Genomic DNA, 17,472 nt, shown 5'->3' with positions numbered 1-17,472 from the left:
TAAAATATATATATATATATATATATATATATATATATATATATATATATACACATATTGCTTTTAGTAAAATACCTGATAGGGGTATTATTGTAAAACTGCAAATGTACCTTTTTTATTTTTTGTTTTTTTCTTTTTCTTTTTCTTTTTCCTTTTTCCTTTTTTCTTTTTCTTTTTTTGCTTTTTGTTTGAACCACAAGGGGCCCCACTCTTGTAGTCGTTGGGGGCTCCCAACGACTACAAGGGAGCCCCCTTGTGGTCCCTTCTAGTGCTCTCCTCCTCTATAAATAGAGGAGGTGTTCCTCTCTTAAATGTATGGGTTTTATACCCCTCTCTTCCTTTCTTCAATAATATCCAACTTATGACTTTAAGTCATTTCCATATTTGAGAGTTTTTGTGTGTGCACATTTGGCGTTTGTGTTCTTGGCTCTAGTGATCACTCTTAAAGAGTGACACTTGCTCTATTGGTGCTTCCGTCTCTTTTCATTACAGCAACAAGGTAGGGGCACTAATGTCATAGAGAATGAACAAATAAGAGAATCAGTGCAACCTCTTCGAAGAATGGCCTTACTAAGGAGAGGCAGGGGACATATGGATAGGCACGCATACTTACGCGCTCTTAACAACATGACAGTGCCAGCACCAGTTAGGGTTCCTTCAAACTCCGATGAAGAAAAAGAACCTACTTACACCCCTCGTACCCTGTCACCTTAGTGTTTGTTTTGGTTTAAATCATGTAATAAATGCCTATGGTTGCCTAGTGATAGTAGTAAGTAACGGGTTGTATTACGGAAGAACCTGTGAAAAGTTGTAAAAACGTTGTTTTTATTAATAAATAGTAAGTTCTTACGACAAATGTGCAAACCTGTGTGGAAACAAAAGTAAACTTTAGGAATCACTTTATTCATATTGCAGTATGAGGACTCGTCAGAGAACATCGTACCAGTCAAGAGGTTCTCAAGTAAGCAAGAGACAAGCAGGCTCTTCTCAAGCAAGGCATGTGAGTGAGGGCTCTGCAAGGAGAAGTGTTGCAAGCCCCATTGATCCTGTGTCTCCACACGCATCCGATAGTCTACCTCCAAGGAGCATGGGAGCAGAAGGTGGAGGTGCTTCACCAGTTTCACCTCGACACAAACGTGCTACAGTTGGTAGTGGTGTGCCTCCCGGCTATACCACAGAAAGAATTGTGTATGAGCTATTACAAAATTCACTGCATCAAAGTCAAAACCAAGTAGCATCAGGAAGCAATTCTTGGGCTGAGAAGTTCAAGAATATGAGAGTGCCCACATTCGTCGGAACTCCTGGAGGAGTAGCAGCGGAGAAATGGATGATGCAAGCGGAGAAAGAACTAGATGCAATACAGTGCCCAGAGGACCAGAAAGCATGGGTCGCGGCATCAAACTTAATTGGGGATGCTGAGTACTGGTGGCGATCCATCAGAGATGTCCTGGGAAGTGGAGAGTTTGTTTCCTGGATTACCTTTAGGAACAAGTTCCACAGACAATTCTTTCCCAGGATCGAGAGGATGGAGAAAGAAGAATAATTTAGAAAGCTCAAACAGGGAAGTATGAGTGTAGCAACCTACACCGCAAAGTTCAATTCATTATCCAGATTTGTGAAGGCTTTAGTATCTACTGAGAAGCAAAAATGCAAGCTATATGAGCGTGGATTAAAGCCTGAAATTCTGAGGATGGTGGGACCTCTGCAAATTCGGAGGTTCGACAGGTTGGTGGAGATGGCATCTCGGTACGAGTTTTGGGATGCTCGAACAACAAAACCAGAGGTACAGGAGAAACCTAAGCAAGTATAACAAGGACAAACTAGTTCGTCGTCCCGAAGGTTTTTCAAGAAGAGGCAAGGCAACGAAAGCCACAGGAGGGAAGCAGTGTAGAAAACAACAATAAGCAGCAGGGGAAAAAGCCTGAACAACCAGAAGCTAAGGAACCTCGATATCGAGGAGCGCCTTCCAAGGGCAACAACTGTAGAACTTGCGGCTTCAAGCATGAAGCTCGTTGCGATAAAAAGAATATTAAATGCTACAATTGCGGTCAAATGAGACACATTGCAAGGAAATGTTCCCAGCCAGTACAGGGAGAAGGAGCAAAACCCAGGGAGAAACCAGTTGCTCCAGGACGAGTTTATGCAGCGACTCTGCAGGAAGCTTTGACTAGCCCTGACGTGGTGGAAGGTACACTCCAAATTTCTGGTGTTAGTGCACATGTTATATTTGATTCAGGTGTTATACATAGTTTCATCACCCCTATTTTTGCTGCACTATTACCTGTTTCACCGGTACCTTTAAAAATAAAGTATCAAGTAGAGACACCAGTAGGGAAGTCGGTGTATATAGATGAAGTCATCCAAGGATGTATGGTACAAGTCGAAGAACGTCTATTGTCGGTAGACCTTCTAATACTGGACTTTAAGGGAGTGGACGTTATCTTGGGCATGGATTGGTTATCTAGCCATCATGCAACGATTAATTGCCGAAGAAAAAGTGTCAGTTTTCAACACCCTGGAACCTCAACTATCACCTTTCAAGGCGTTAGAAAACTTGCAAAACTGACAATCATCTCATGTCTTCAAGCCAACCGGTATCTATAGAAGGGCTGGATTGGATACTTGGCTTATATAAAGACTGAGGATGACGATAAACTTTCAGTCACAGAGGTAGAGATTGTACGGGAATTCGTGGATGTTTTTCCGGAAGAACTTCCAGGACTTCCACCGGATAGGGAAGTCGAATTCCAAATTGATCTAGCTCCAGTTACAACGCCCATTTCTATTCCTCCATATAGGATGGGACCTGCCAAACTCAAAGAACTCAAGGATCAATTGCAGGAACTGTTGGATATCGGATTTATCCAACCATCGGTATCACCTTGAGGCGCACCGATCTTGTTCGTGAAAAAGAAAGATGGGTCATTGCGTATGTGTATCGACTACAGGGTTATCGCATATGCCTCAAGACAACTAAAGGTGCATGAGATAAATTATCCAACTCATGACCTAGAATTGGCTGCAGTAGTATTCGCACTCAAAATATGGCGACATTACTTATATGGAGAACAATTTGAGGTATTCACTGATCATCAAAGTTTAAAATATTTGTTCTCTCAAAAGGAATTGAATATGAGACAGATACGATGGTTGGAATTATTAAAAGATTATGATTTTGAGCTGAAGTATCACCCAGAGAAAGCTAATGTAGTAGCCGACGCACTCAGTCGAAAAGCAGAATCAGTCACAAGACTATCCATATCAAGTCTGTTGGTGAGCATTGTAGAACAAAAAGCAGAAGTACAATGTCTTCCGGGTCGACTGATGTTTGTCCAGACAACCTTAGGGTCAGAAATGTGGGACAAAATCAAAGAAAAGCAACTCTTAGATCAAGAGTTAGAAAGAATCAGGTCAACAACAAACGATGGTGAAGATCCAAAATTCAAAGTAGACGATCAAGGCATGCTGAGATTTCGAGAGCGGGTATGTATTCCTAAGGATGAGGAACTTAGAAAACAATTGCTTGCAGAGGCACATCATTCAAAGTATTCCGTTCACCCTGGAAGTACAAAGATGTACAGGGATTTGAAGAATAATTTCTGGTGAAATGGAATGAAGAGAGATATTGCTGAGTATGTTAGTAAGTGTCTAATATGTCAGCAAGTAAAGATTGAACATCAGAGGTCGGGTGGCCTATTGCAACCACTACGTATTTCTGTATGAAAGTGGGCAGATATAACGATGGATTTTATTATAGGATTTCCTAAGACCAGAGAGGGAATGAATGCGATTTGGGTAATTGTTGATAGACTGACCAAGTCTGCACATTTTCTCGCGTGCAAGACAACGAGTTCATTTGAACAATTAGCTCGTCTGTTCATAAAAGAGATAGTGAGATTGCACGGAGTGCCAGACTCCATTGTTTCTGATAGAGATTCAAAATTTACCTCCAAATTTTGGCAAAGCTTTCAAGAAGCAATAGGAACTCAGTTGAAAATGAACACAGCTTTCCACCCGCCGACGGATGGGCAGTCAGAAAGGACCATCCAGATATTAGAAGATATGTCGAGAGTCTGTACACTAGAGTATCGCAACTCATGGCATGATATTCTATCGCTAATTGAATTTGCCTATAATAACAGCTTCCAAGCTAGTATTGGGATGGCTCCCTATGAAGCCTTATATGGGAAACGTTGTAGGACACCGCTATGCTGTGACCAAGTTGGTGAAGGAAAAACTTAGGACCTGAATTGGTTCAGCAAATGGAGGAGCAAATCAGATTCATTCGTGAAAGACTCCAAGCAGCCCAAAGTCGTCAGAAAAGTTATGCAGATAAGAGGCGATGTGAGCTGGAGTTTGAGTTAGGTGATCACGTCTTCTTAAAGATATCATCGTTTAAAGGGGTAATGAGGTTTGGAAAGGACAAACTAAGTCCAAGATATATCGGCCAATTCGAGATTTTGAAAAGAATAAGTTCTACAGCCTATCAGTTGGCGTTACCCCCATCGCTTTCCAGAATACATAACGTATTTCATGTATCCATGTTAAGAAAGTACGTGCCAGATCTTTCACATATACTGGATACAGCGGAGTCGGTGTTAGACATCCAACAAGATTTAAGCATTCGGGAAGAACCAATTGAGGTAATTGAATTTAAGAAGCACAAGCTCAGAAACAAGGTTGTCCCAATGGTCCTAGTGAGATGGAAGCATCATAGTAAAGATAAAGCTACATGGGAGAATGAGGCAGATATGCACTCACAATTTCCCCAACTATTTTCGAGAAAGATTCGGGACGAATCTTTTTGTAAGGAGGGTGGAATTGTAACGCTCCCCCCATCGTGGGGGGGTTACGGAAGGAGAAGGGGGCAACGCCCCTTCCTCTCCCCCGAATCAGATCGTGAGAGAGGAAGCGGGCTGCGCCCATTTAATACAGAAGGTGGGAGGGGGTAACCGACCAACCCCCATGGCTATAAAAGCCATGGGGGGGGGCTCCTCTCATCTCCCCATTCTAAACAATCAGAGAGAGAGCGTGAAGGGAGAAGAGGGATAGGAACTCCGCTCGTCACCGACCACCAGGTAAGTTTTTTCTCTCTCTCTCTCTTTTGAGGTTTAGCGCAGTGGTCATCGGCAACGGAGGTGTCACCGACGAGTTGCAAAGATGCAGGAGCAAGGAGGACCCTCTCTGTCTGGCTCTATTAGGGGGAAAGCAGAGGGGGGTTTTCCTCTGCTATTGCCGCCGTCAGTGACTGAATATGAGGAGGGACGGACCGCCTGCTGCGAGAAGGCAGGAGGTCCGACCACTGCCCTCGTCATTGCGGAAAAAAAAAAGTAGAAGAAAATGGGTTTTCCCCTGATACCGCTGTTGGGTCGGCAGCCACTGACGATCAGCGAGCGCCGACGGCGCTGCCTTGCAGGAAGCTGCAACAAGTCCGACGACCATAGAAGTTGACTATTGCTTGTCGTAATGACAAGCTCGGTCTGCAGTTTCTGCAGGTCGAGTCGGTCATCAGGCTAGACGTGAACCAGCCTGAGTTGGTCGACCAGACCAAGTAGGCTCAGTCTGGGCGTGTTCAGACCAAGCCAAACGAAAAGAAAAAAAATAATAATGTGTGGATATGTGCGTTGTGACAGACCATAATGGTCTATACGGACCGAGTCGGGTCTGAAGTAGTCAGCAGACCGAGTCGGTTTGTAATGATGGACCGTTTCGGCTAAAACCAAAGGTGGACCCAATATGGGTCAGACCGACTAAGTCTAGACCAAGACAAATCGGATGCGTGTGCGATTGATTCATCGAGAACGGTGGGAAAATCGAAGTAGCGAAGACTCGATTTTTCCATTACAAATTAGATTCGAGTTTGGATCTCAGTTTGGACCCAAAACTCAAATGGATTCGATTAGACGACCTGATTTAGATCCAGACAAACCCTTTTTAAGTAGGTTTGGATCAAGAATACCGAATCCGTGATCCAAATCATAGTTGAGTTGATGACCTAAGTGGTCAAATTCTATTATGAATGTCGATCTTAAAGTAACATGAAGTAAAGATGACAGAGGTCATTGAAAGAGCAAAAAAACCATTTTGCCCTTGATATGCCTACAAAATATGCAAGGCATAACTAAGTACCCCGAAATCAGATCCATGTGATTCTTGAATCCATGGATTCTACTGCTTGGGTAGAATCTATTAGTAGGGGATGTGTGAACAAAACTCTAAAAGAATGGAGTCAGAGTTTGACAATTAAGTTTAAGAGTGTTTTGGTAATTTTGATGATACGAAGTATTTGTTGTTTTCAAATCAAGGGTTGCAATTGGAATTTAAGCGTTCTAGGTAAGTGAACATTTGCAAATTCCTCCTTAGTTGATTAAAACACATCTAATTAGTTTAGGCATCTTTATATATGATTCTATGTGCTTTATGCTAGTTTGGTTTATTGTAAAGAGACATTGTTTTGCATGCCTAGGAATCTATAAAGTTCAAGTGTGATGCTTAAACCTGATCATGCATAATTTCTGAGTTATGAAATAAAAGTGGCATGACATGATTGCATGTATGAGATTGATGTGTTATGTGAAAATTGAGGGTAGAGTTTCAGAGTCTCAGGGTAGGTATTACCTTGGAAAAAGTCATGCTTATGCCTTAAGAGGGGCATTGTAAGTGTCGTGAATTAATCTGTGGTGGGTTGTCATCCTTAACAGTTCAGACATGTAAACATGTGTTAAAAGTAATTAGTGGATATACATTGAGGATTGTATAACGCACTAAATTCAAGATGTGAATGTTGAGTAAAAGTTGTTATAGAATGACCACCCGGTGTGTGATGGGAACTCTACTAGGAGGCATGGTCTAGGGTAATGTTGAGGTGTATACCTCGTGAGTAACCTGGGAATATCTCAGACGTTTCTAGGTGACCCTTAGGGGTTAAAACATTGCCCACTAGACACATGTAGGACGTAGCATGATCCACAAAAACCTTGGGGGCAGGTATAGCTCTTTGAGACACCTTGGGGGCAGGTATAGCCACCCTGGCTCTTCGGCTAGCTACCGTTTGAGTCCCTTCACTCCCAGCTTGCAACCGGCGAGCTGCTAGAGCACCTGTGTCCGTAGTCTGGGCCGGTTTGGACTACGTTGTTTGTGAGTGGTTCATAAGTCTGACCAAAATTGTAGACTTTGAATTGTCTACATGGGTTGCTACGCTCGAGGAGGTTATGTCTGGAATAGCCGATTAGAGTAGAAGAGGTGTTTGAAAATGATAATAGAAATGCGGTAAAGGGGGTAAAACTCATAACTAACATGTGTGCATAAGTAGCAAACTAAACTAAGACTAGGAGTTTAGAGCTCACTACAGTTGCAACGGTCGTATCTATTTGTAAATGGAATCTTACTGGGTTGTAGACTCACCCCCCTTCTTTTGGTTGCAACTGTAGGTTCAGGGACTGTTGCCACCACTCACAGGACTTAGTACGACTCTGCCACATCAGAAGTATGGTTTCCCTTTACTTTTTATTCTGCTTTTGTTTTTGGATGGTTATGATACTGTAAATGGATGTATGGACCTTCAAGTATTGAATAAAAGAAAAAAAAAATCTGACACGATTTTGAGCTATTTTTGAGATTATTAAGTAATTTCCCTCTGGGAACTAACGTCCACGAACCCGAGCTCGAGAGGCCCCGGATCGGGTCGTTAGAGATCACGTTCTCGTCACAAAATAGCCATCAAAATAAAGGAGAAGAAACATTTTTTACAACAAATTGATGACAAAATACTAACAATATAGCAGTAAAGGGTACAATTGATCCATGATAACTTCCAAAAATTTCCGTTAAAAAAAAACTTTTTCTAAGGTTCGTATCCCTAAAACAAGGAAGAAAATACTCCCCAAACTAACGCTATATCCAGAGCCGGACCTGTAAAGAGGCCAAGGAGGCTTGGGCCTCAGGGCCCCTGGGCCCAAAAAAAATTTAGGGGCCCATTTTTAAGGCCTGAGCTCCCCCCATTTGTTTAGAAAATGAACAAACAATTCTTTTTAGGAATCAATTCTTTTTCCAATTTACTAGTCCCTATAATGGATCCGAGCTAAAATGTCCAGATATTAAAAGAACCTACTTTTTTTGGCGATAGTGTATGACACACTGTGTTGTATGATATGTATAGATGCAATGCAATGATCTATATGTTACGGTATCATAAGATATGATCATAAATCTTGTCATTTTTATGACAATTTTTACCACATTGCTTCAAAGTAATTTGTTCTTCATTTTCTTTTTCACCTACAATCTCTAGCATCACGTCTCCTTGATATTTTATTGGACCAAATTTTCATCTTTCTTCTCTTGATGGTTTCTGGCTCCTGTATGTTGGGCATATTGTTTCTCAAATTAGACCTTCCTTACATGCTGTGTTTCTTTTCTAATGTTCTCTTGTTTTAGAACTTCCTTTGTCCTTTGAGGAGTTTGCACCATTGACCACTCTCATTTCTCCATTTATTTTTTCCCTACCCTCACCATCTTTCTTGATTTCTCGTGTTCTTTTAGTCAATTTTCCACCATTAGGTTCTATTGGTATGTGCCCATTTGCGTGCTTACATGGCTTTTTACTTGCTACTGATCTTTTTTTTTATTCTTTTTTTCTTGAAAAAGGCAATTCTTCTGGTTAATTTTGCCACCACCATGCACTTTTTTCTTCATGTCTTACAGTTCTTATAAATTTAAGGGAAATTGTCAATAAGAATTTACCATTTTACTCTTTGGAATGTGTTGTGTATGATCATGGTGCTACCGTGTTGCCATAAGGGTGGTTCCCATCTGTGGTGGAATTGAAAAGAGTCTCCATTTGATCTTCTGAGAAACCAAATGGGTTGGTGCTGAAACCAAATATTAGTTTGTTTTTTCCATATTCAGAGGATTTGTGCATGAAATCTCCCTCTTTGACCATTGTGGGGAGTTTCGCATTCACTCCCGGAGTTTCCCATTTTCCAGTGTCATGGATGAAGCTAAGAAACTAGCAAGTGACATGAGGTTTGAACCTAAATTTCGAGAAAAATGCATAACCCGAAGAAAGAAACAGTTTGATGAAAGTGGCAGTGACGATGTAATACTATCAAGTGAAGAATCTTTTAGAGTAGAATATTTTCTGTTTATAATTGATCAAGCTCGATCTTTCCTTCAACTCCGGTTTGAACAATTTAAACAATATGAAGAGACTTGGATTTTTGTTAAACTTATAGAAGTTGAAGACTGAAGCCGATCCCTTAAATAGCTTAAAGAAGTATTGTGAGAAGCTTGATAAATTTTTAAGTCATGATGAACGTTCAAATATTGATGGTTATGATTTATCTACAGAGTTGATGACCCACGGGTGTTATTTAACCACTGAAAGAACGGCAATTGATGTACTACGTTATTTGGCGAAACTAAATGGTTTATTCTCAAATGCTTATATTGCTTATAAGATTTTGCTAACAATACTAGTTACCGTTGCATCATCGGAAAGAAGTTTCTCAAAATTGAAGTTAATCAAGAATTATATTGGATCAATTATGTCTCAGGACAGATTGAATGGATTGGCTATGTTGTCAATTGAGAAAAAAATGGTTGAACAACTTGATTATACTGATTTGATAAATATTTTTGCATCTAAAACAGCTAGACGAGTAGTGTTTAAGTAGTTTATATAAATATTTTAGACATTGTTATTTGATATAATATAAATATTTATAATATCATATTTGTTTAGTAAAAATATAAATCTTATCATTATTTGAACTCAGGTTGTGTCTTATTCTCTTGACTTTCTTGTTTCACTGTAATTTCTAATTTCTAATTTTTGTTAATAGTTAATTTTTGTTAATTAATTACTATTAATTATTGTTAGTTAATTTCTGTTAATTGATGTTATTGCTAGTTAAATATAAAAATAATATAAATATTTGTATTAGTTAATCTCTGTTAATTAATGTTGAACAACTTGATTAAACTGATTTGATAACTATTTTTGCCTCTAAAACAATCAGACGAGTATTGTTTAGGTAGTTTATATAAATATTTTATACATTTTTATTTAATATAATATAAATATTTAGAATATTATATTTGTTTAATGTGAATGCAAATTTTATTGTTATTTTGATTCTTTAAAAAAAAATTGGAGGCGCTGCCCCCGAACTCCTACTATTAATAGGGGGCCCATTTTTTCCCTCCGCCTCAGGCCCCATAAAACACAGGTACGGCTCTGGCTATATCGAATACCTGCAAGATGTCCATTAAAACCAAAAGAGGCGTAATGAAATCATCAACTGATAATGAAAACAAAAGCAACAGTTCTAGTATTCACACAAACAGCCAATGATGTTCGTCATAAAAAACCATAAGAGTGAAGCAGGAGGCATCAAGGACACAAGATTGTCATAATTTCACAAAATCGATCATCGAGATAGGATTTTAAGCATAAAAGCAGAAAAAATAAGAGGAAGAAGAAGAAGAAATCATTGTTTCTTCTGAAAAAGAAAAATCTAAGGATCTGAAAACGAGATTAGGAGAGATCCTAACTCAAAAAGATATCAAAAGCAAAAATCCAGAATCACAACCCTATTCTGAGAATAACAAGATGATCGTCGGAAAAGACGGATACCGCGCACCTTCCTCTTCGAATCCCTCCGATTTATCGACGCAGAAATCACGAAGCTGCTTCTCCTTCAACCGATTGAGAGAGAGAGAAAGTCAACACGGAGTGGATAGGGTTTTAGATAGGGGTGGCAATCAGGTCGGGTCGGGTCGGGTCGTCGGGTTGTCGGGTTGTCGGGTCAGAATACCTCAACACAAACACCACCCGTTTATTAAACAGGTCGGATGTGGCAAACACGAACATGACCCATTTATTAAACGGGTAACCCGACCCGACACAGTTGACCCGTTTAATTAATAAACGGGTCGGGTCGACACGACACGATTACACAACACAGTGACCCGTTTATTAAACGGGTCAACCCGATAACATAGACACGATAACCGACCCGAGTAACCCACAACCCGATAAAATAGACAAAATAACCAACCCGAGTAACACAATAAGTTTATATATATATATATATATATATATATATATATATATATATATATATATATATATAAACGGGTTGCGGGTTGACGGGTTCATGTAAACGGGTTGACCCGCCCGCCTAACCCGTTTATTAAACGGGTTGGCATACCCCTAACACAAACATGATCCGTTTAATAAACAGGTTAGGTGGGTCGACCTGTTTATGACACGAACCCGTTTAAGCCAAACCCTAACCCGGCTAAGAAGTGGGTTGGCCGGTCGGGTCAGATTTTGCCACCCCTAGTTTTAGATAGTGATCCGAATCGGATCTCACGGTGGGATCTCGGACCCAGTTATGATTGGAGTTTTGGTAGTTCTGGATCCGCTGAAATTTATTGATTTTCATGTGAAAAAGGTAAAACGGGTCGGTTTGAGCCACTATAACCGAATCCGTCCATATTTGTTTACGCCAATCGGTACTCATACCCAGGCAATTACTTTCTGACTGTGTTTGTTCTTATTCTGATACGGATTTGGATATATACGAGGTGATCCTGATAATCGTGTGTTGAATGTATTTTGGATCCAGGTCGAATCTCTCACGGATTTGCATCACTATGCCTATCTCCCTTCCCTTGCAATGAATAGAAGGCGGTGTGGATCAGGTTGGGGTCTAGGACCGACCCGCACTCACATATGAACACTGGGTTTGTTGCAAGTCCTGTACATCTGGGTCAGTGGGGTAGGCCATCCAACCTGAGTCTGTTAGGTCCAGCCAATGGACCTCGACCATCCTGTTTAATCAGGTTGGAGCGTGCATCTGGCCCCGCTGCCTTTAACTGTGAAATGAATTACCTTAGGAAGGTCTACAATCGAGGGTTGAGACTAAGATGTTTAGTCAAATACTCCGGTTACTTGTGATCAACAGATCAAATAGAATCTGATTAATAATCGCATTTGGACTTGGTACGGAACTTCTGATTGAAATTCGAATCTGAATCTGACAGATAATTCGACCAGTTCACTTATAAAATATATCTGATTAGCTAACTAGATTCAAGTTCGGCATTGTTTTTTTTTATCTGATTCTGAATCCAAATGCAAATTCAACAATGTTTAGATCCAAACTGAGTCTGAGCCGTTTACATCTTACTTGAGACTCCACTGAACTTCTCAATCCAGCTATAAACGCTCAAATAGTTGAATACAGTTAAAAAATGCGCTCGTTTTGTCACGTTAGGCTCATTCAAAAATCATAGTTTTTGATTATTTTTTTTTCACATCACCATAGATGTGATTTATAGGTTTTATTTAGTGGAAACTGGCTTTTGGATCACCAGAATCTAACCTGTAGACAGGTTTTTCCGGTGATCCAAAATCAATGGTCATAAAGGCATCATTTTTTCTCGGCTCATAACAATACATTTTTTCATCTTAAAAACATGATCCAAGAGTCGATTCCCACTAAATCAAGCATGTTAAACACATCTAACGGTTCAGATCTATCATAAAACACTTCAAACTATTGGGCCTAATGCAACAGAATAAGAAAAAAATCCTAATATGTTCGGTTCTATATATACATAGAGAGAGATATATGGGTAGGTGCCTGACTCTTTTTTTGTGTCTACAGCATGTCTACCAAGCTTTTTTTATAAAATTTGACCATACAGATGTGATCTACATGTATGATTTTGTGGGAATCTACTGATTCCAACACCAAGTTAGGTTTTTATAAGATTCAAAAATCAACAGCCTACAATTTTAAAAATATTCAATACTGAAAAACCTTGTTTTTCTCAAAAAAAAAACATGATTCAAGTGTCATTTTTTAGCAAATCAATGCAGATAAGGTTAGATTTTGAAAAACAACCTGAAAACCACTATCCAATCTGGGTAGGCACAAATATATATATATATATATATATATATATATGCTAGTGAGCGTATAACAAGAAAGGGATAGATTTTGACTTTCTCACACCATCCATTAATAAATTTATAGGTTATAAGAATTGGGGATAACAAACATGATGTTGTATTTTTTAAACCTATAGGGATCCGATATCGATGTGAAAGACAAAGCAAAACCAAAGAGAGCAACAACTACACCTATCTATGTCGGCTGTCTTCAATCACTATAATTAATGGCACATCGATGCGTCACATCTAACCTACCTCTGGTCACCGTGCTGGATCCTTCCTTATCTCTCTTTTCACTTCCCTCGTACCCAAGAAAGCATACATAGGCTGCCCTCTCCTTTATATCCCTAACACAGAGACCCAAAGATAGCTACACCACTCTCAATCACCAAAGGAAAATCACCGAAGGAGTAATACCCAAAGGCCGAAAGAAAGCAATCCACTCTTTATATATTTATATACATGCTTTTTCTTTCTTAACACCTAAAAAGAGAGCAATCCACTCTTTCTTTATATATTTATATACATGCTTTTTCTTTCTTAACACCCAAGGAACCATAAGTTTTCCTTGTTTTACAAGTCACTTTCCTCAAATTGTGTCCTAAAGGGACTCGTACGTTCAAGCCACACAAACACACACAACATCATGTCCTATGCGTGAAGCAGATCTGAAAACTGCTGAACACTTATTTTGTTTCTGCCCATTTTTTCAATTCTTGATTCATGAGGCATGGCAGCATTTAGTTCCGCAGTTGAACCACTTCACATGTATTAGGGAGCTGATTTTGGGACCTCCCTTCGTAAAATATTCCAAGAAATGGCGTTGGGCTTGGAGGTATTGGCTACTTTCCGCATGGTAGTGAATCTGGAATGAACGGAATGGTAGGGTTTTCGAGGGGATTAAATCCAATCCAATCCAAATCAGGTGCTTCTTGCGATCCGATCAGGCGTCTTCCACTCAGCTCGTGCTGTTTGGGAAGATGAAGATATTTCCTAGATGGGTTTATGTATCTTATGTTTTCTTATGTAAGTTTCTCTGCTTAAGACGAATTCTCTTCGTCTTTTTTTATTAATGAATTTTTTCTTACTCTAAAAAAAAGATATTTCCAAAATATCCTACATTTTCAATGTATCCCAACTTTTTACCAGGGTTTTAATAATTTCGTATTTCTCTCACAATTTTAATTTTTAATATTTTTATGTAACATCTGTCAAGATTCTCTTGATATTTACCAAAACAAGAGTTTTAAAAAAATTTCAGAGACTCAAGAAAACCCCCACAATTGAGATCTGTGACACTGACAAACGAGCCTTGAGACAGTGATGTATCTAGTTGTAACAGCAACAATGAAGTCCAAGGAGAGCCATTTACTGGGGTTTGACTTGTATATATATAAAATAAAGACCACAAAACTATGAGAAAAAAGTAAAAATATGAATGGGTCATTTACAAAAAAACTGCCTAAGTTAGCTGCTGTATACAAAAAATTGCCTAACATTTCGATTATTACATTTAACTGCCTAAGCGTGCATATCCATGTCCTCATGACAATGTAATAACAACCCTTCAACTTACCAGTAGATTGAAGAACAAGCACGAAAAAAGCAAAAAGAGAAAACAACCATACCCAAAAATAAGAATTTTACGTGGTTCAATGAAAACTGCCTACATTCATGAGTCTTTTTTTTATTGATTGGGATACAAAAGAGAGGATGCCTCCTTAAATAGGAAGAGTCCACGAATTTTACATTGTAGTCTATTAATATTGCTCGATACAATAAGGAGTCTACGGTAAAATTATATAACTACCTTTCCAAAAATATCACTTCGGGGGCTACAGACCCTCAACCCCCACCTTACGGGCAGGGGGCCCACCCTCCAACAAGATGGGCAGAAACACTACATTCAAGTAGCTGCATAGAAAATAGGATAAAGCTAATTCAGATGCAATTTAAATTTCATAGGAAACAAATCAATGATGGAGAACTTTCAAATTTCAAAGAAATGAATTAACTAAGACTTGATTTGCAATCCAGCTCACTAGATAAGAAATTTCAAGTTCACATCCTCTTTAGGCACTTGCATCTTTACTTTCCTGAGAGCATGCTCAAAAGGCTTCCATGGACCAGCAGTATCCTCATTTTAAGACCTTTCATCTGTGTTACTGGTACATGCAGTTTCATCATGCCTAAACACCAGCTCATGTCAATCTTTTTTTTTTGACATAGAATGTCAATCTTTTCCAAATGGTGAAGTTGGCCAATCTCATCTTGGAAGCCCTCAATGTTTGAACAGTGAGACGGATCCAAAATCTTGAGACTTCTGAGCTTACAAATTGAATCTGGCAGGCCTTCCAAACTATGACATGCACGCAACCTTAGGACCTCTAATATGTTTAATGAATCAATTCTCTCAGGCAACTCAATTAAATCAAGACAGTTTGTGTTGGGGATAAAACGGACGTACCGGGTCTCCCCACAAGTGTGGATCGATGAAAACAATGCAACGATGACAGTGGAAGAGATAAATCAAACAGCGAAAATAAAAAAACACACAACGATTTACGTGGTTCCTTCTCAACTGAGATACGTCCACGGCGACCAATAGGTCAGCACCTTCCACTATCTTCAAACAAAGACTTTAGATGTCATACCTTTAAAGAACAGAAAGTTTTCCAGGGCTTGAGGGAAATAAATTAAGTTCTAAGGAGACAAGGAGCTTTCCAGAGGACTATAGAATAGAGAATGAGAGAGATTCAGAGGTTTGTCGGTTTGTCTGACATGATAAAGTTTCAAATCTCAATGCATATAAATTATAGAGTCAACAGATCATTGACAATTAAGAAACCATTGAAAATTTATAGAAATAACTTGAATCAGTACATATTACCTACTTATAGAGTGTAGCCCTTACTACTTACTTTTAGAGTCTTAGTTGAATAAAGATCTTGTGTCTCTGGTTCATTTAGTCATATCACCCAGAAATTTGGAGATAAACAATTATTTTGCTTTTATCTTTTCTTCTCAAAGCTTACATTATTTTTCATACTATTTTGCTTTTCCTTTATTTTTTCACCTCAAAGCTTGCATTTTTTTTGCATACTATTCAGACTACTGATATCCCAAGTAGAATTCAGTTGCTTCCTGTTACATTCGATTTTCCCCTGTTTATATAGGAAAGAGTAACTTCCAGTGAAGTTTACCAATTCTGCCAAACAATGTGAAACAAACACTAAGATGTGGAAGAAACTCTATAATTGTAAAATTTGAAGCATTATGTGCTATTCTCTCAATATAAATAACTAAAAGCTCAATTCTTGGGAATTTATAAAATTGAGAGGAGGAGAGGGGTTGGGATGGGCAGCCTAGATCTATCCCTACTTTTTTCCTGGTTTTTATATTTCCACTTTTTCTGTCATGTCTCTTCATCTTTTTTACCAATATACCATGATAGATTAATCTCTTATGCTTTTAGTCTGCTACCTTAATGCTGTTGTGCAAATTACTATATGTGCACACACGCACATGTATGTGCAAAAACTGTCAGCTTGTACTGACAGAATTAATGTTTAAGAGATAGGTGATGCAAGAGAAGCGGAAAGGATAGAAGGCAGAAAATAAAGTTGTACCTTCAACTGCCTCGTCTTGACAGAGTTTTGTGACTTTTGTCACGAAGGTCGTTTTCCTGCATCCTCCAGGTGCGCATACTCCAATCATAGACACATCTTCACTCAACTTTCTTTTTAACTCTTCCAAAGAAGCATGCAACCCAACAATGTTACTACCAAGTCGAGGCATGACATGACTAGAGTAAGGAGAACTCCCACCTTGAACACTGGAACCGATATTGATGCTACTAAACCTCCTGATCAATTGTCGCATATTTATTGAACTTTTTTATTCTGCAAACATTTCAGCCTGCATAACTTATTTAATTTCTTGGAATAATTATATTTCTTCCAGATTTTCCAATTCGTCAGCTTAGAACACTTACTGATCAACTCCATGCCATTCTTCAAATACTCGAATAATTGAGACCTATTATTTTCCCTTAGAAGTGCTTGAGCATCAATCTTTGTGCCATCTGTTAGTTATTCATCCAATTGTTGAACCATGTGTACTGTAACAACCAATGAATCTAATGTTTCTTTTAGCCGATCAAAGTGCTCTTTAAACTCCACAGTGGTATGCCTTGCCTCCAAAACAGCTTTTAGTAACTCTGCAACCATGGCACCTACTACTGCTCCACTAACTAAAACTGCCATTTCAGTGTGGAAGCTTAGGTGTAAGGCAAGTACTGTGACTTCACAATGAAATAAGAATAGTCCCCCAAGACAGCACTCCAACCACTGTCTTCAAGCTCCAGTAACAGCTTCAAGCTCACTGTCTTTGGTTTTCAGTCTCTCCAGATTTAGATGAAAAGTGCAGCTTTTGATTTTTCAATTGCACGAATAATTAGGAAACACTCTCAATCTTATCCATGTTCATCCCAATCCTCTTATGGA

General features: G+C 39.0%; 1 protein-coding gene across 7 annotated transcripts in view; it reads right to left on the bottom strand.

Moving 5' to 3' along the window:
* The window catches only part of LOC149841834 (putative disease resistance protein At5g47280), a 52,350-nt gene extending 41,625 nt beyond the window's left edge, over nt 1–10,725 (bottom strand). The window contains exon 1 of one of the 7 annotated variants that reach the window (XM_089998717.1): nt 10,637–10,725. The gene's annotated coding sequence lies outside the window, so the exon portion shown is untranslated. The other 6 variants (XM_089998716.1, XM_089998722.1, XM_089998721.1 and 3 more) reach the window with 6 other exon arrangements.
* Nucleotides 10,726–17,472: the final 6,747 nt, after the last annotated feature.

The sequence above is a fragment of the Nuphar pumila genome, chromosome 3 (assembly GCF_984573655.1).
Source record: "Nuphar pumila chromosome 3, dmNupPumi1.hap1.1, whole genome shotgun sequence".
In the NCBI taxonomy this organism is placed as follows: Eukaryota; Viridiplantae; Streptophyta; class Magnoliopsida; order Nymphaeales; family Nymphaeaceae; genus Nuphar; species Nuphar pumila.
Note: the sequence above shows the minus strand (reverse complement) of the source record. Positions and strands in the feature narration are given on the sequence as shown.